We start from the raw sequence: 19,382 nt of genomic DNA, 5'->3' as shown, positions 1-19,382 counted from the left end.
GAAGGAATGATGCTGAAGCTGAAACTCCAGTACTTTGGCCACTTCATGCGAAGAGTTGACTCACTGGAAAAGACTGATGCTGGGAGGGATTGGGAGCAGGAGGAGAAGGGGACGACAGAGGATGAGATGGCTGGATGGCATCACTGACTCAATGGACGTGAGTCAGAGTGAACTCCGGGAGTTGGTGATGGACAGGGAGGCCTGGCGTGCTGCAATTCGTGGGGTCGCAAATAGTCGGACACGACTGAGTGACTGAACTGAACTGAAAGATGCCTAGTTTCTATAAATGAATCTCTCCATACTTGATGATATTGTTAAAAACATTTTTCTGTTTCAGTAAACTATTTTCTATAAAAATTCTCTGAGAAGCAACAATTAGACCTCTAATTGTTGGCAGCCCCGGAGGAGGATGTGGCTACCCACACCAATAGTCTTATCTGGAGAATCCTGTAGACAGAGGCTCCTGGTGGGCTGCAATCCATAGGGTTGCAAAGAGTCGGACACGACTGAAGTGACTTAGCATGCACACTCCCATATATCATTTTAGAACAAAAAGTTTCTCCTGCATTTGTCCTTCAGTTTGTTGTTTTAATCAGAGAGTGAGCATTAACCTGAATCCCAGAGTCCTTGTGCCAGAATCTGTGCAACCTGGAGAGAATGGCTGAACCTCTCTGATCCAGGTTCCTATAAACTGCGGTATTGTTTACGTGTGCAATGGACATAATAACTGTCTGTCCAAATAGTGAGGAATTCTTGGGATAAGGTAAGACAAACATCCCTTAAAGTGACTGCCACACAGTAGGACCTTGTTATCAAGATTTAAGTGGCTCCAATTAATTGGTAGACCATCTCAGCTTTTTTTTCCTAGTTTATGTTCTGTTGTGTCAGGTCTTGTGACAAATGCTTCATGTCTGTTATTTCATTTAATTCTCCCAACAGCTTGACAAGCTCAGTCCTAATATTATTATTTCATTTTACAGTTGAGGAAGTCAGAACACAGATACTGATGATATGATCGTGTATGCCCATTTCAGACAGACAGACAGAAATAGGTAGGGGTGACGTCCAGAATTCAAGAGGCCTCTCTGCGTGAAACTTAGCAGGAAAACTTAGAAGTTTTCCCTGCTTGTCAGACCTATGTGCCTTATCGTTGCTGTTGTTAGTTGCTAAATTGTGTCTGACTCTTTTGTGACCTCTTGGACTGTAGCCCACCAGGCTCCTCTGTCCGTGAGATTTCCCAGCTGAGAATACTGGAGTGGGTTACCATTTCCTGCTCCAGAGGGTCTTTCCGACATGGATATTGAACCCGCATCTCCTCATTGGCAGGTGGATTCTTTACCACTGAGCCACCAGGGAAGCTCTTCTACCTTATTATAATAACAGTCTTCCACTTTGATCGTGCGTCTTTTGACATGAAATATTAGTGACCGAGTAAAGGATAGTGATACTTCTAACGCTGTTAGGATTGAAATGGACAGACTTCAGCACGTGGAATTTGTTCCCAGCAAGACCAAGTCTTTGCTACAATAAAAGATATTATAGAACAGTCCAATTGCATTCATTAGACAAGCACTGAAAGGCAAATGTAAAGATAGAAATAATGCCTTTCTGTACCTGGGAGTGTGATTTATTTATACGCAAGGGGGTTTACTCTTCCGGTTAATGAGTGAGGTCTGTGCACACAGTGTCCATTAGTGCTAATGAATGATGAGTGTGTGGTGTAATAGATCGCTGTGCTGAATACGTGGTGCTCCCTGACAGGAAGTAGATCTATAGATTATAATTTGTACATGTGATATCACACCTATGAAACCAAGAAAATGAATTAATTATACTCACAAATCTTTGGTGGAGTGACAATTTCAAGAGTTAACAAATTCTTTAAGAAACAGGAGAAAGTGCTTTACTAGGAAATAATTGGGTGACGTTTTAAAAATCTCAACGTTGGGGAAAAGACATTTAATCCAAAGGAGTGAATCTGAAGACAGGAACTAAAATAATATTTCAGTTCAGTTCAGTTTAGTCGCTCAGTTGTGTCTGACTCTTTGCGACCCCATGAATCGCATAATATTTAGAACTCTGCAATTCACAAGTCAAAATTGGTCTTGATTTAGATTAGAGGTGTCGTTTGATCTTAAGGATGTAGGACTAGCCTTTACCTAGCTAGGCAGTCACTCCTAAGAGCCTGATGTGGCTCCAGGAAATAGAGTTTCTTGTTACTTCTTTTCATGGAAAGTTGCATGGAAAGTAGAATTAGAAAATGAAAATGTATTTGGTTTTAGGGAGCAGTAACCAATGCTTAGCTTGTAAAATATACCAGGTTTTCAAAATAAATGACCCAAATCTTAGGGTTTCATCCATCTACACAACATACCTTCTGACCGCGGGCCACAGGGAACCACAAACTTTTCTTTCAAGCCATTCCTAGCTCCTGTGGCTGCCGTGCCACACACACACACAAAAAAAAAAAAAAAAAAGAAGAAGAAGAAGAAGAAAGAGAGGGAGAACAGCAACACCAAGCTATGTTCTTGTGTGATTTCTGTATAAGTTTTCTTTCTCTCTTTACTTGTAACGTACATTCTCTTACTGATATACGATGAAGAGTGAGCAACAGGTGTGTATGCCAGTTGGACACCTATATCAAAAAGTAAACTCAGCTTGAAGAGAAGGAAAGAAGAAAATACAACTACTTAAGCTTTGTATTTCTGGAAGACAATTACAAGTCTAGTCCCACTTTATTTGAATTTACTCCCTGCCTGTGTTGGAATGTTAGACTTTTTATACTAAGCAAGGTATAAGCATGCAGTGAGTAAGCAAAAAAGTTCATGAAAGGGACTTCTCTTGGGAAGTCACAAAAACAGAACATTATTTTAGAAGATACTAGAATAATTATCAGGACATCATTTTTCTTATCTAATATTCTATGGTTAGGGAAACACAGATTCAGCTCTCTGGTTTGCTACATTATGCTCTGTTATGACTCGGTTTCTTATTTGTCAAATGGGTATAGGAACATGTCTCTGCAATGAGCAGGAAAGTTACACAAGGTGGATGAGCTATCATAATGTTTAAAAGACTACTATTTTTTTAAGCAAAGTGTTATGAAACATCATTAATCAACATTGTTAAAATAATGGGACAAACCATAACAAGAATATCTTGTCCATAAGGCCCTATGAGGAAATGGTCTAGAGCATTTAGCTAGTTCTGTTGATACTATTGGAGAAGGCAATGGCACCCCACTCCAGTACTCATGCCTGGAAAATCCCATGGACAGAAGAGCCTAGTAGGCTGCAGTCCATGGGGTCGCTAAGAGTTGGACACGACTGAGCTACTTCACTTTGACTTTTCACTTTCATGCATTGGAGAAGGAAATGGCAACCCACTCCAGTCTTCTTGCCTGGAGAATCCCACAGACAGAGGAGCCTGGCAGACTGCAGTCTATAGGGTCGCCAAGAGTTGGACGTGACTGAAGCAACTTGCCATGTACACATGCATAGGTATATGTATGGCTGATTCATCTTGCTGTATGGTAGAAACTAACACAGCATTGTAACTCAACTATACTCCAATAAAAATTAATTTAAAAAGAAAAAATAAATCTCTATATTGGCTACTAGGAACCTGTCATAGTTTTCAAGGTATATCTTGAATGAGGAACTAATAGTAAATGAGTGCCTGTTTCACTTTTCACTTTGGGATTAAATAATTAAAGGCCATAGGAAAGGAATTGCAAATATACAGCATGTGTACCACTTGTCCAGTCTTCTTTACTAATTTTATTGCTGAGAGTGAAGATAACCTCAGATTCTTTCTCAATAGAGGACCTCAAGACATCCCTATCAGTCAACTGGAATTCATTTGCAAGAAAGTATATTTGCAATCCTGAAATATTTAGTGTTAGTTGCTCAGTAATATTTAGAGAGATTAATAATCAAAGGGGGCAGGGTTAATGATGGGCGTGACGCTTACCTGGGGCCTTTTAACGCTTGATGATCATGAGTATATTCAAACATACCATGAGTTTGAGCAAATTCTGGGAGATAATGAATGACAGGGAAGCCTGATATGCTGCAGTCCATGGGACTGCAAAGAGTTGGACACAACTGAGCAATTGAACAACAACAACAGGGACACGGGTTTTCCCGGTGGCTCAGGAATAAGGAATCCACCTGCTAATGAAGGAGATTCGGGGGTTCAATCCCTGGGTTGGGAAGATCCTCTGGAGAAGGAAATGGCAACCCACTGCAGTATTCTTGCCTGGAGTATCCCATGGACAGAGGAGCCTGACTAGCTACAGTCCATGGGGTTGCAAAAAGTCAGACATGGCTTTGTGTCTAAACAGCAAGGGCAACAACAATATAAAGACAGAGAAGAGTTGAAGGCTACATATATCCCCCAAAGAGATGTCACTTTTTTGATAGCATATGCCAATGTGGAATCTACTGTGTCATAAGTAGAGAAAGTATATTGATATGAAGACAATTACACACAGAAAGTGAAGTTGCTCAGTTGTGTCCAACTCTTTGCTACCCTGTGGAGTATAGCCCACCAGGCTCCTCTGTCCATGGAATTCTCCAGGCCAGAATACTGGAGAGGGTAGTCTTTCCTTTCTCCAGGGGATCTTCCCAACCCAGGGATGAAACCCAGGTCTCCCACATTGCAGGCAGATTCTTTAGCAGCTGAGCCACAAGGGAAGCCATTTCAAAACCCAAAGTAAAGAAATGGGATACGTGTGGTAGATAAGAAGATGGGTAAGATGGGGGTCCCTGTCCTTGAGGGGCCCAGTGTATAAGGACGACGTTGTGTGTGCTCAGTTCCCCAGTCGTGTCTGACTTTGTGGAAAGTAAACAAATAATCACGGTGTAATGCGGATGTGAGGCAAGCATCTAGTCCAGGTATCTGGTGAATGAATCAACCACTGGACTATAGTGCTTGTCTCTCTTCCACACTGATAGAGGCTGAAAGTGAAAGTGAAGTCGCTCAACTGTGTCTGACTATTTGCAACCCTGTGGACTGCAGCTCACCAGGCTCCTCCGTCCATGGGATTCTCCAGGCAAGGATACTGGAGTGGGTTGCTATTTCCTTCTCCAGGGCATCTTCCCGACCCAGGGATTGAACCCAGGTTTCCTGCATTGCAGGCATATGCTTTACCCTCTGAGCCACCAGGGAAACCTGATAGGGACTGCTTCATGTTAAAAATATACATTTTAATGAAAAAATTATTGATATTCAAGTGATGAAAAAATTGTACCAGCCATAATGCTTGATGGAAATGTACATGCATTATGTGAGTGAAGTGAAGTCGCTCAGTTGCGTCCGACTCTGCGACCCTGTGGGCTGTGTCCATGGGATTTTCCAGGCAAGAGTACTGGAGCAGGTTGCCATTTCCTTCTCCAGTGGATCTTCCAGGCCCAGGGATTGAACCCAGGTCTTCCACATTGTAGGCAGATGCTTTACCATCTGAGCCACCAGGGAGATCTATATGTATTATGAATAAGAAATTACCTTTTGTAGGATTTATGCCTAAAATTAATTCACACCATGCATTGTCAGCAGTTCATTTAATCCTAAAAGTTTCAATGCTATAATGATGACTTAAAAAAAACCAAAACACTGAGATTTTAGGCTTTTTTTTCCTTTAGAAAAAAGTTTATTTATTAGTATTTTTAAAAACAGCAGTTTAGGGACAGGTTCAACAAACATCTGAGACCCCTCTCTCTTCCATGACCTCCTGTGAAATGCTCATCCATTTGCTGCCATTGTTCTTTGTTAAAAGATGCATTTATGGTTCTAAAGTCCCCTACAAGTACTGCTTTAGTTGCAACCCACATATCTGGAGAGTGTTCACTACTATTTAGGTCTGAGCCACCAGGGAAGCCTCTATTTATTTTTAGATTTCCGTTTTGATTTCTTAGTTGGCTCAGAAATGATGTAGAGGTATAGGGTCAGAACAGTTTTGGTTTTTGTTTTATTTTTTTGGTTGGGAGATAGGCAACACATTCAAAGTTTCAAAATCCAAAAGGATTTTAGACTTCTTTTAAAACCAAATGGAAGTTTCATTCACTTCCTCGACATGTAATTACTGAGTACTTGCTATGGCCCAGACATGGTTAACTCTTTTGATAGATTCTTTTGCAATCTATTAGAGGAAATAAAATCTGTACGTGGTACTATTACTACAGGGAAGAAAGTAGCTTGCCCCATAAAGGACTCACCAACTGTTATAGAGTTGTATTTTTTTTTCTTCTTCCTCAATTCCTGTGTTGAAAACCATTTAATGCCTAAGGGATAGTGTCAGGAGGTGGGGCCTTTGAGGATGATGAGGTTGAGAGGGTGGAGCCCCCTGAATAACTCCCTCATTCCCCCCGCTGCCACCATGTGAGGATACAGCAAGAAGTCAGCAACCTGCAGCTCAGAAAGTCTTCACTTGAACCCAACCATGCAGCACCCTGATCTTAGACCTCCAGCTTCCAGAACCATGAGAAATAAATTTCTGTTGTTACATATCACTAGTCTGTGGTATGTTTTGCTATGGCAATCCAAATGCCTATGACACCAATAAAAACTACTGAAGTTAAAGGCAGAGAAGATTTCTTCTAGCCTTGTGAAACTAGAATGTGGGTTAGAGATAGGTGAGGTGAAGTTGCTCAGTCGTGTCCGACTCTTTGCAACCCCGTGGACTGTAACCTACTAAGCTTCTCCATCCATGGGATTCTCCAGACAAGAATACTGGAGTGGGTTGCCATTTCCTTCTCCAGGGAATCTCCCCGACCCAGGGATCAAACCCGGGTCTCCTGCATTGGAGGCAGACGCTTTAACTTCTGAGCCACCAGGGAAGCAATAATAGCATGTAGGTTAGGGCTTCAAGTAAAATATACAATCAGTCTACCTGTGTATACACACATATTTTTATAGAAGGGTAGTGTACACATGGGAGTGTAGCGTATGGCTTGAAATATTTTCACAATAGGTATCCAGCCCTATAATCAGTGCTCAGGTCAAGAACTAGACCATTATCATCTGGTCTATGATACTTCTTGAGGCGTTTTTCTTTTTTTCCCCCTGTGGTGGTTCATTGATTTCAGTACCATTTGTTGAAAACATTTTCCTTTCCCCATTGAATTTTCTTGGCATATTTGCCCAAGTCAATTGACTCTACAGATGTGAGTCTATTTCTGTGTCTCTTCTATTCTTAATGGTGCCCTTTGATAAATATAAATTTTTAAATTTGACAATGATAAACCTACTTTTACAGTCAGTGCTCATTGTGTCCTGCTTATGAAATGTTTGCCTACTCCAAGGTCATGAAGATATTCTCGTGTATTTTCTTTTAAAAGCTTATTGTTTTACCTTTCATGTTGAGATCTACAGTATCTCTGGGACAGATTTGTGTGTGTGTATGATATGAGGTGAGAATAAAGATTTACTTTTTTCCATGGTTATCCAGTTGACCCAGAACCATCTGTAGAAAATTCTGTCATTTCCCCAATGCATTGCAGTGAGTGACCTCATGTGTATATTTCACTTTCTGCATTCTATTCTGTTCTCTTGATATTTTAATGGTAATTTATACTATTTTAGTGAATATAGCTTTATAATAAGTCTTGATATCTAGAGTGCAAATTATCCAGGTTTTTGTTGTTGCTCAGAACTGTTGTAGTGATTTTTGCCTTCTTGCCACAATTTATTTGTCAATTTATATATATATGTGTATGTGTTATATAATGTACATTATATATATATATATATATTTTTATATATATATGGGCTTGCTGGGGACTTAAGTATAATTGTATTCATCTATTGCTAAATTTGGAGAGCATTATTAGCTTTCTAATACTGAGCCATTCAATTTATGGATGTGGTGTAACTCTTCATTCATTTACATCTTATAACATAGCTCTCCTTATAATTTTATAGTTTTTCAAAGCAGAGGTCTTGTAAATTTGGTTTTTTAGGGTTTATACCTAGGTATTGGATTTTTAAAATATTTGTGATAATGTTTTCATGTGTCAACTTGTCTAAAGTCCAGTAGACTAGTCTTTCCTATGCTAGACCAGTGATTCAATCAAATACCGATGCTGTGAATATATTTTGTATAACTAGTCCCTATAACTGCTGGACCTTAAGTGAGGGAGATTATGGGATAATCTGGATGGGCCTGACTGCATCAGTAGGAAGGACTTAAAATCAGGACTGAGGTTTCCCTTTCAGAGAGAAGAAATTGGGACCCAGGATGACAGCACTGGGTTGTGCCATGGAGATTTATTCTATTCAGGATGCTTCCATTCAGGACACTTCCTGATCGCCTGGCCTTTGAATTTCTTACTGACTTAGCCCTCACAAACATAAACCAATTTTCTGTAATAAATTATCTACCTATCTACCATCTTTCACTTACCTGTCTATTTAGTTATCATCTATTTCTCACTAGTTCTTCTCTGATTAAACACTGACTGAAACAGATTTTGGTGCTAGAAGTGATTCCAGAAGAATAGGAGCTTAAGGATGAGTTCTCTGAATTGGTGCAAGGCAGTTCATGGAGTGATACAGCAAAGGAATTACTCAGATTATCACCATTGTATGCCCCTCATCAAATACCATGACCTCAGAAAGATTAAAATATTGTAACCAATCTAAACAGCTGTGCTATGCTGTATCCCCATCAAGCACTGGGATTTAATTATAATAAATTAAAGTTTTAATATTCATACCCTATGTGATGCTAAATGTCTAAGCATCTTTTAAATGATCTTTTAAATTTTTGTATCATTGGAAAGAATACATGGTTTGGGGATGTTGGATATGAGGAGAAATAGAGTGAGATGGTCCAGGATTTTCTGATAAAGTTTGGAATATTTTGTTCTATTCAAATCCTGATCTACTCATTTCTCAGAGCCTTGATTTCATTCTTCTGATGTCTGAGAACATATTACTTTGCTCATATTCAAAAGCCAAAGATTAAAAAGCCAAAGGGAATACATTTTTTAAAAAGTTTGCTTGGGCCTTCCCTGGTGGTCCAGTGGTTAAGATTCTCTGCTTCCAGTGCAGCGGGTATGGGTTCCATCCCTGATTGGGAAGCTAAGATCCAGCATGTCAAGCAGCGCAGCCAAAAAATAAAAATAAAAACATTTTGCTTGCTGTTTACAGCAGGCTAGTATTTATGAGTCTTCTCTTCTTGGAAGGGAGAATGAGCCCTGGTGGTCCTAATGGACTTGATTTCCTCGGTCAGCACAGGCAGACCATTCTTGCACGGAGATTTGCAGGCATCACAGCTGCTGCATTTTAATTTTTACACAGATTGAAAGAATATGTGAGCTGAATGCACCCTGGGCGAACCTGCAACCCTAATCTCCAAGGGAACCGGGAACTTAATGACGCCTCCGCCACCTCTGAGCAAACACATCCAGAGCAGACCTGGGAGGGATCAGGGCCAGACAAGCTGAGCACACAGCTTGGTCCCCTAGAGAAATGTTTTGTCTTTCTAATCCTAAAGTATGGGGTATAATGGAGTGTAGAGGATCTGTTAGGAATAAAACAGCCAAATGAAAAAGGAGGGAGCAAAGAATGACAAAACTTTGGGGTCTTCATGCCAACCAAAAATAAAGCATGTATGAAAATAGAGGGGGGAGAAAAGAGGTAACCCGAAGATGTAGCCCAGAGGGACCAGGAAGAGAGATAGCAGCATCCATTCTGCTTTTCTATATGGCAGCAGAAACATTTCTGCTTCTTTTCTGTATGCTTCAGACATAAACTTGAGGTATTGTCTTGGGAGAAACATTTAATTAATTAAGGTACAGTTTGGCTGACCTAGGACTTTGCAGAAGGCCGTGAGAGTATTTGCATTTTCATAGCTCCCACAAATCTCTCCAGATGGCGTTGTCATTCCCATTTTCCAGATGAGCTGAATTCAGTGACTGAGTCCAGTACAAGATCCTCAAGGAGGTTGAGAGATACATCACTTGACTATTTCTTGAGTAAGGACTTAAGGAAATAATGAACACTCATATTTCCAAAATACAGTTTTGTGAGTCTTTTCGTTTACTTATCACATAGTATTTTGAGGCAGGCAAGGCAAGGGTTATAATGGAAAATGTGCCTGGTTGAGGAAACCGAGGATTAGAGAAGTTGAGAGACACCAAATTTCAAGCTTGAAAGCTGGAAGCTTTGGACCACATCTGTCCTGCTTGTTACACATTGCAGAATGACTTCAATACAGGGACTTACACCTCTTTGCCTTTACCAGCCCATCTCCCTGAAATATCCATATTTAACTCCAACCCCTGAGCTAGGTATAGCTTCACTGGGAGCCTGGAAGTGATCCACCCCCCTATAACCATCAGACTTTGGGGGAAAGGCTCAGGGTCACTGCAGCTGGAGCTGAACCTGGGTTGGTACCTCTGGGGGCTCACGTCCTCCTGAATCTACTGGAAGAGGAGGCTACAGAATGTCCACCAACTCAGAAAAATTGACGCTCCTTCCAGTGGGCAGGGGGAGAAACTTGGGAATAGTAATACAAGAGGGAAGAACAAAGGGACTAGCCTGGTGACTCAGATGGTCAAGAATCCACCTGCAATGCAGGAGACCTGGATTTGATCCCTGAGTTGGGAACACCCTTGGACAAGGGAATGGCTACCCACTCTAGGATTCTTGCCTGGAGAACCCCATTGGCAGAGGAGTCTGGCGGGTTACCATCCATGGGGCTGCAAAGAGTTGGACATGACTGAGTGACTGACTCACTCAGAAGAACAAATCTGACTCCATATTGGATCTATTCCTTTTCTTCTAACCTTCTGGCTCTTGTTGCCTGGGCTTAGGCAAGCAGGCTCTGCACCTTTTATAAGAGAATGTTGCTTATAGCCTGAAATGTACAGGATAAGGTATCCCCTGGGCTCTGACCTTTAAGGGTCTGTATAGAGATAGAAAGTGGCAGAACGGAGAATAACATTTGTCTTGTTCAAGGTTTACAGGAACACCATGACCTGACTTTGGACAGCTGCAAGATCAAAGGATTCTGATACAGAAAAGTTTGCAACAATTAACCACACCTCTCCCTCACCTTGTCTTTAAAAGTGCTTTGCTGAAACCCTTCCGGGAGTTCGTGGCCCTGCAGTAAACCGGGAGTTCGTGGCCCTGCAGTAAACCTTTCTCTGCTCCAAGTCCGTTTTGGTTTGTTTGATCTCACTGTGCATCAGGCACCTGAACGTGCCTTTGGTAACAGTAAGCCCTTGATAGGTTTGTTGTGTCCTACAGCTCCAGGAGTTGGTGATGGACAGGGAACCCTGCTGTGCTGCAGTCCATGGTGTCGCAAAGACTGAGCAACTGAACTGAAATGAACAGATTCACCAGGTGAAAGTAATCCAGGCGTCCTTGCCTTTGGTTCGGCCATTTTCCAGCCCAAGAGAGGTCCTTTGCTTCCTTCATTCCCAGAACCATCTGCTGACCAATCTGAGGTTAAACAAACCATTCGTTCAGCTTCCTTCTGCCAACTGGCTACAGAGAGGTAGTAATAATAACTGTCATTGATTGAGTGCTTTGTTTATATTGCTTTGTTAAGACCTCTGAGGTTATTTCAAAATTGTGGAAGTGTAAAATGAGGCTAGGCGAGGTAGACGGAGGTGCCTGAGCTTATCTACTTAGTAATGAGCCAGATCAGAGCCTGGGCATGCCACGTAGAAGTGTCATGCTTCTTAATTCCGTTTACCTTGAGCCAGGACAGGAAGGAAGGTCATTTCATACTGTACTTGGTGTCTGGTTTTGCCCCATGAAAGAAGCCCTGATTGAACTTTCTCAGGGAACCAGCCGGCTCCTGCTTGCCTTCTATTAATTACCTGTGCAGACAGCCTTGCACTTTAATATTGCCTCACACCTGAGACTCTCCCAAGGTTATTAGACTGTGTCCTAAGGTGAGGAAAATTATTTTTAAATGTTAGTGCTTAACGGTGTTCAGCTCAAAGCGACTGAATCACCTACAGGGTTCTGTCCTGGGCCCTAGGAAAATAAAGATAAATTAAAACTGGCCCTTCTTCTCCAGGAGCTTTTGCATGTGGAGCAAGTATCACCTTCAAATGAAGCAAATGGACATATTCTAGACGGACAACATGTGCCAATAAATAGAATGAGTAATGCAGGTAATAGAGAATCGTAAATAATGGGACAGATGTACTGTATAATGTAGAGTAATAATACCAAGGAATATTTGGTAAGAGCATTTCCTCTGATATGGATGGTAACTTTGTCTGAAAGAGTTAATTTATCCCACAGTTCGGCTTAGTTCAGTTCAGTTGCTCAGTCGTGTCCAACTCTTTGCTGCCCCATGGACTGCAGCACGCCAAGCCTCCCTGTCCATCACCAGCTCCCAGAGTTTACTTAGACTTATGTCCATCGAGTCGTTGATGCCATCCAACCATCTCATCCTTGGTCGTCCCCTTCTCCTCCTGCCCTCAATCTTTCCCAGCATCAGGGTCTTTTCCAATGAGTCAGTCCTTCCCATCAGGTGGCCAAAGTATTGGAGTTTCAGCTTCAGCATCAGTCCTTCCAATGAATATTCAGGACTGATTTCCTTTAGGATGGACTGGTTGGATCTCCTTGCAGTACAAGTGACTTTCAACAGCCTTCTCCAACACCACTGTTCAAAAGCATCAGTTCTTCGGTGCTCAGCTTTCTTTATAGTCCAACTCTCACATCCATACATGACTACTGGAAAAACCATAGCTTTGACTAGATGAATCTTTTTTGGCAAAGTAATGCCTATACTTTTTAATATGCTATCTAGGTTTTTAAAAGGAAGAGGTAGTAAGAAAAACCAATCCTACAATTTAATATTTCTGGGTAAAGTCAGAGAAAAAGTATCATTTCTGAGTGTAAGTACTTCATAAATTAATACAAAATATCAATTTGGTAGAATAGCTATTGGCATTGACTAAGAATTCATCAAATGTTAAATATTATTATTATCTCTTCAATGAAACAATTGCTTATATTTTAAGTGGCGATTCAAATGAATGTTACATAATGCATAATATTTGGTGAGGGAGTCTGATTTCATACAAGGTATTTTTCATTGCAAAAATTTTTTACTTTTTTCATTTTGTATTTTTGTCAGTAAAAGTAGAGTATTTGGGGGAGAAATGTGTAGTTTTGTTGCTCAGCTCAGTAACTATATCCCCTCCGGTATTAACTGGTAGTTACTTCACAAATCCATACGTTTTTAAAAGAACAGATATCCTTTCAAGTAATTCAAAAATGTTTTCTAGGTACTTGTTTATATTCAAAGTCTGTTATCTTGCACGAACATTCCCCCAAACATACACCAGGCATTCTTCTCATATTTTGAGTTGTCAATATGAAATGTACTTAAAATTTCCCCCAGCATCAGTTTTCTTTGTAAGTTTTTCAACACATTTCCTATGCTTCGATAACAGATAATGTCTTGTTTTGCAATTACTTTCAAGAAAATGACTTCTATAGTTTTCTACCTTTAACTCATATTAAAACTATGCCAATAAGCTGGTTGTCACACATCTTTGTGTCAAACTGAATGTAGCATTTGCAAAAGCTAATGAGAAAGGTTCCCTTCCTGAGCAGTACTGATACTCAGTCGTGGAATTACCTGCCCAGGTAGTATTCCCAGCCCTTGCTGTCTTGCTGAAATGACTTGCATTTTGTGGAAGCTGAGCTGTTTGGACCATTACTTGTAAGGTGAGGAAAGCTTTTTGAGAGGCTCTTTGATAAGAAAAACAGGAACTATTCTCCAACACCACAGTTCAAAAGGACCAGTTCTTTGGAGCAAAAAAAAAAAAAAAAAAAAGAAAAACAGGAACTAAACAGGTAGATGTGATATAGTAGAACAAATTACCTATCATGATAAATTTGCTAGCAGTCCCTTTTTTGGACAGGTATTTGTATGTGTTGTTTGCTTACCTTTCTGTACACTTAAAGGCCATATTATGAAAGTACTACATTCTCATACAAATTTGAAAATTATTGAAAATAACTTTAAAAATATCACCAACCCCATTCATGGACAATCTCTGTCAACGTTTTTATGTATTATATCTTTTGACTTCCTGTGTATATTAAAAAATCATTACAGTATGTACATATCATTTTTTCTCCTTTTGTCTGGCTTTTCTAGAATTTCATCTAAAGGGAGTATATTGTCTTTTGTGTCTGGCTTCTCTTGCTTTACATAAGCCTCTTGAGAACATCTATGCTATTGTTGAATCATATTTCATCGTAAGGATGTACCACTAATAGTTTATCCCTCCATTAATTGATGAGTGTTGAGTTCGTTCCAGCTTTTGACAGTTATTAGTGTGAATAAAGCAGCTCTGAACTTGAGTACAATTCTTTGTATGGGCACGTTTTCATTTCTTTTTGATAAGTACTTAGGAATGGAATTGCTGGCCATATTGTATGTGTGTATTTAAATGGATAAAAAACTATCATTGTTATCATTGATAAAAAAAACAGCTTATTTTCCAAAGTGGCAGTTCTGTTCTGCATCCTCACAAGCCATGCATAAGAATCTAGTTGCTAGACATCTTCACCAACACTTGGCATCGTCTGTCTTTATAAATTTTTCTTTATTTTAGTCATTCTTGTGGGTATCTAGTAGTTTTAATGAGTGTTTTTCTAATGATTAATGATGTTGAAAATTTTCATGTGCTTATTTGTCTTCCTTATGTCTTCTTTAATATCTTCTGCCTTTTTTATTGGATTGTTTGCTTTTCTTATGGAGTTATAAGTATTTTTAATATAGTCTGCATACAAGTCCTTTATCAGATATATGTTCTGCAAACATATTTTTTTCTCAAGCATATATTTTCTCACAATCTGTAGCCAACCTTTTCATTTTCTTAACAGTACCTTTAGAATAGTAAAATTTTAGCAAACATTTCAGTTTTGATGAAGTCTGTTCAATCAATTTTTTCTTTTTGAGTCCTGGTTTAAAAATATTTGCCTAACCTAAAATCAACAAGATTTTCTTCTAGAAGTTGAATAATTTTAGGTTTTATATTTGAATGTATAGTCCATGTTTTAAACAATTTTTTGATGTAATGTGGGTCATGTCAAGTTTTCCTTTTTTGCATATGAATATCTGATTTTTTTTCTTGCACTAGTTTTGATAAAGAAACAAAACAAAAAACCAAATGGTCATAGATATGTGAGTCTGTTTCTGGATTCTTTGTTCCATCTATTTAATTTTTTATGTTGATAAAAAATTATAAATACTGGCATACTTACTTACTATAGCTTTTAAATAAACTTGAAATCAGTTCATGTTAGTCCTATAACCTTGGTGTTTTTCAAAGTCGTTTTGGTTATTCTAGGTCCTTTGTATTTTCATGAGAATTTTAGAAACAGTTTTTGAATTTTATCAAAAAGGATTTTTATCCAAACTATATGAGGAACTCTCAATATGTGATATATATATTTTTAACATGGGGTGGGGGTGAGGCACCTCTTTTTCAAGCTTATCTTTTATTCCTTTAGCATTTCTGTCCAATGCAACTCCAGGTTGTTTGTACACATAAAGATACCCATTTACGCTAGAGGTCCTAGACTATTTCAGATAATTCTTAAAGTGAGCACTCTTTGGAAGCTCAGTCCTAGATCCTGAAAGCAATGGGGCACATCAGGCCATAGGCAATCAGGATCCCAGGGTGTCTTGTTAATGATAGGATGGGTCTTTTTGAGCACATGCAGATCTAGACTCTGCTCACCGTTGCTGCAGTCATAAGTCAAAGGATTCTTTCTTGCACGTGATGTCCCAAGAACTGCAGTTCTTGTAGCCACCACTTGAATCTACCCAGAGCATTCAGAATCAGCCTGGAGTATGTACAACAGTGTTACAACGGCTACAGCTGTGGGCGCTGTGCTGTGCTGTATCTGTCCATGGGGATCCTCCAGGCTAGAAAACAGGAGTGGGTTGCTATGCATTCCTCCAGGGGATCTCCCCAACCCAGCGATCAAACCCAGGTCTCCCGCATTGCAGGTGGCTTCTTTACCGTCTGAGGCACCAGGGAAACCCTCATTAAAGTGAACCTTTTGTTCCTCATTACAGTGACATTGTTCCAGAACTTGGATCCGTTTTTCATTCCGTCTTGTTTAGTGCTTCTCTCTTGTTGAATTCTTTCCCTACAGTTAGAAGCTACCAGTTTATTGAGATTTTATGCCGCGCTCTTTTAAAAATGCTTATTTTCAGGCATGTATCATATTGGTGGATCAGACCTTGACAATTACAAGGCATTTAAATGATTAGATTCTGATTGTCAAAATTCAAGCCCTTGAAATAGAATGCCTGAGCTAATGCATTCCACACGCCAGCATCTCATTTGCTGATCAATGCGTTCATCAGAATCAGTGATGAGCACATACTGTATACTTGTCAAAGTAAACTTATTAAAAATACATTAGTTCTAAATAAAATCTTATATTGATTTGTCATTTGTTTTATTGATAGCAAACTTTACACCTGCCCTCAAATATTCACATCAAAAAATATCTGTTTTTCAGACAGATTGAAGTTCAATGATGAATACAATTCCTCATTGAGAGGATACTGGCTCATCAGCATGCACCATTGGCATGCCTCACGTTCAGAAAAACAAAGATGAGAGCAGCTATGGAAAGCAATTGATATTCCTGCCCAGGTTGGAGTTGATGTGCAAATGGATAAACACAATCTTACCATTCCGAGGAAGCTATATGGAATCACACCAGCAGGGGTTTGATACTGAATTTCCTTCTGTTTTTAGCTCTGTTGTCATTTCAGAAGCTGAGAAACCAAGAATCTCCTAGAGATGTATTAAGGGATTCCAACCCCCAACAGAGAACTATGCAACAATTAGCAATCACAGAAAAAGTAAACAATAAAGCATGTAACAATACAAGGGGGGTATTACAAAATGGATTTATAAATGTGGGGTGGTATTAGTTTAGTATGACTTTGTTACTCACTATTATTAACATAGTCCTTACCGACCTTTTTAGATAGTGTATAAAATGAACTAGTCTAGAGCTAAATAGCTGATAGTTTCTGTTTTTAATTAAGCTCTGTCTTAATATCTCCCCAGGGGTCTAATACACTGGAATCCATTTTTGAGGGGAGAGAGGAGCTTAAGGCTACTTCTAAGGGGCCCTCATTAAAATTTAAGCGCAGAAAAATCCCTCCTTTTTGTAGCTCTACTTTTTGGCAAAATCTCTGCGTTGGGTATTTGAGTAGCTGGAGGACAATCAAGAGTGAGTAAATTTAAGAGATTCAAGACTTTATTTTACCAATAGGGATGGATCTATCGGATCCCACCTCCTCTCCTAATGAGTGGTCCTCCTTCCTTCCTTCAGGGCCCCACCACCTGTCCTTCAGGGGGAGGCAATCAGCCTCCTTATTTTTAGGACCAATCCCAACTTTAGAAGGGCAGAATTCCATTAGTTTAAAGTTGACAAATAGTTGCTGTTAGTCTCACTCTGCGGAGAAGGCAATGGCACTCCACTCCAGTACTCTTGCCTGGAAAATCCCATGGACAGAGGAGCTTGGTGGGCTGCAGTCCATGGGGTCGCTGGGAGTCAGATACGACGGAGCGACTTCATTTTCACTTTTCACTTTCATGCATTGGAGAAGGAAATGGCAACCCACTCCAGTGTTCTTGCCTGGAGAATCCCAGGGACGGGGGAGCCTGTTGGGCTGCCATCTGTGGGGTCGCACAGAGTTGGACACGACTGAAGCGACTTAGCAGCAGCAGCAGCAGTCTCACTCTGACCCAGAACCCAGTTGAGGACATGGATTTCCGGTTAGCTCCGGGGGCTCAAGACCCACTTTGCTAATAATCCCTATTATCTCTAACCATAAAGAGATGCTTCCCAGGTGATTCTGTGGTAACGTATCTGACTGCAGTGCAGGAGACTCGGGAGATGTGGGTTCGATCCCTGGGTCAGGAAGATCCCCTGGAGGAGGAAATGGCAACCCACTCCAGTATTTTTGCCTGGAGAAATCCATGGACAGAGGAGCCTGGCAGGCTACAGTCCATGGGGTTGCAGAGAGCTGGACTGAGCACACACATGCGCTATGTGAGTGTGCGTGACATAAAGAGATGGGTCCTGGGAGCTCTACTATCCAGAGGCAGAACACTATCGTATGGAAAGGCAGGCATAAGACAGGAAGAGAAGAGTATAGTAGTTCCCCTGCACTGCTCATGGGCCCTTATCCACAGGTATCATGTGTCCAACATGTCTTCGACCCAAGGGAATGTGTTTATTCCAGGCCCTGGCTTCGAGTTGGCATACTCATTTTGTAGGTAGTCTAACTGCTCATCTAACTGGCTTTCCATCTTGTGCTCATTCCCGTAAATTATATTGTATGGCCATCGGAACAAAAACCCATATAGGACTTTGTTCTAGTCCCCATGGATCTGACTTGTAGCTTTTTGTCTTACTCTGTTGTAGTAAACAAAATGAAATTTGGTTTACTTACATCAGGAAATAAATGCTGGTAATTAGATGGTTAATGGTGGTCTGTTCACTAGGTGAGACGCTTCAACCAGGAATGATTTTTTTTTTTTAAGAGATTGATCTCAGTTTAGGAAATAGTGCCCACGCCTCTGCCATGATTTTAAATTAGCTACGGTGGTGTGAAAATTCACAAGGTTGAAAGGCTTCTCAAAGGAAGAAAGCAGGGAGTGGTGGAGGAGTGAGACAAAGCTTGCTTGATGAGTCTTTCCTTGTATTAGGAAAGAAAAATCTTTAAGTAGCTTGTCCAGTTCCTTTGTGTTTGTGTATGTGAGAAGCTCTTGCAGTTTTCTTAAGCTCAGTGCCCTGATCAGAATCTCATGGGCACTCGGCCCATGCCCAACCTTGGCTTAAAGGAGGCTAGAAAGCTGCTATCCTGATTTTTGTCTTTATAGTGGGATGCAAGCGAGACAAGAGAAAAGGGAGTTGGGAATGGCTGTTGTGTCTGCCCCAAGTGCTCTTCTCATTTTTCTGTTTATTCAAGACAAGCCCACTGAACTTTTAACTCTAAATCTTTAGTTCTTTATCTTTTTGCTCTCTTATGATCTTGGTTGTGTTTTTCTCTGCATACATTTTGTTCCTTAGTATTTCTGCATCACCAATGGGATAAAGCCCCAGTTCTACCTCATAGCATCTGAGACCCTTTGCGCCTGGCCCCTGCCCTTCACTTCAGCTACCTCTACTTCTATTTCCTTAAAGACGCCACTATTGTACTATGTGGAGTCTCTTTGCTGTCATTTAGTTGCTAAGTTGTGTCCCAAATCTTTATGACCCCATGAACTGTAGCCCGCCAGGCTCCTCTTTCCATAGGGTTTTCCCAGGCAAGAATATTGGGGTAAGTTGCCATTTCCTTCTCCAGGCTTCCCTGG

The 19,382-nt window shown here is 40.4% G+C and overlaps 1 long non-coding RNA gene across 1 annotated transcript; it reads left to right on the top strand.

The window, feature by feature from the left end:
- The first annotated feature begins 255 nt into the window (after positions 1-255).
- Positions 256-17,541, top strand: LOC120870277. The gene is made up of 3 exons (XR_005722761.1): positions 256-511; positions 11,323-11,506; positions 16,525-17,541. It is a non-coding gene; the product is annotated as an uncharacterized LOC120870277 (long non-coding RNA).
- Positions 17,542-19,382: the final 1,841 nt, after the last annotated feature.

Source organism: Oryx dammah, unplaced genomic scaffold (assembly GCF_014754425.2).
Source record: "Oryx dammah isolate SB20612 unplaced genomic scaffold, SCBI_Odam_1.1 HiC_scaffold_11, whole genome shotgun sequence".
NCBI lineage: Eukaryota > Metazoa > Chordata > Mammalia > Artiodactyla > Bovidae > Oryx > Oryx dammah.
The sequence above is the reverse complement of the archived record's forward strand: the minus strand, read 5'-3'. Positions and strand labels throughout refer to the sequence as shown.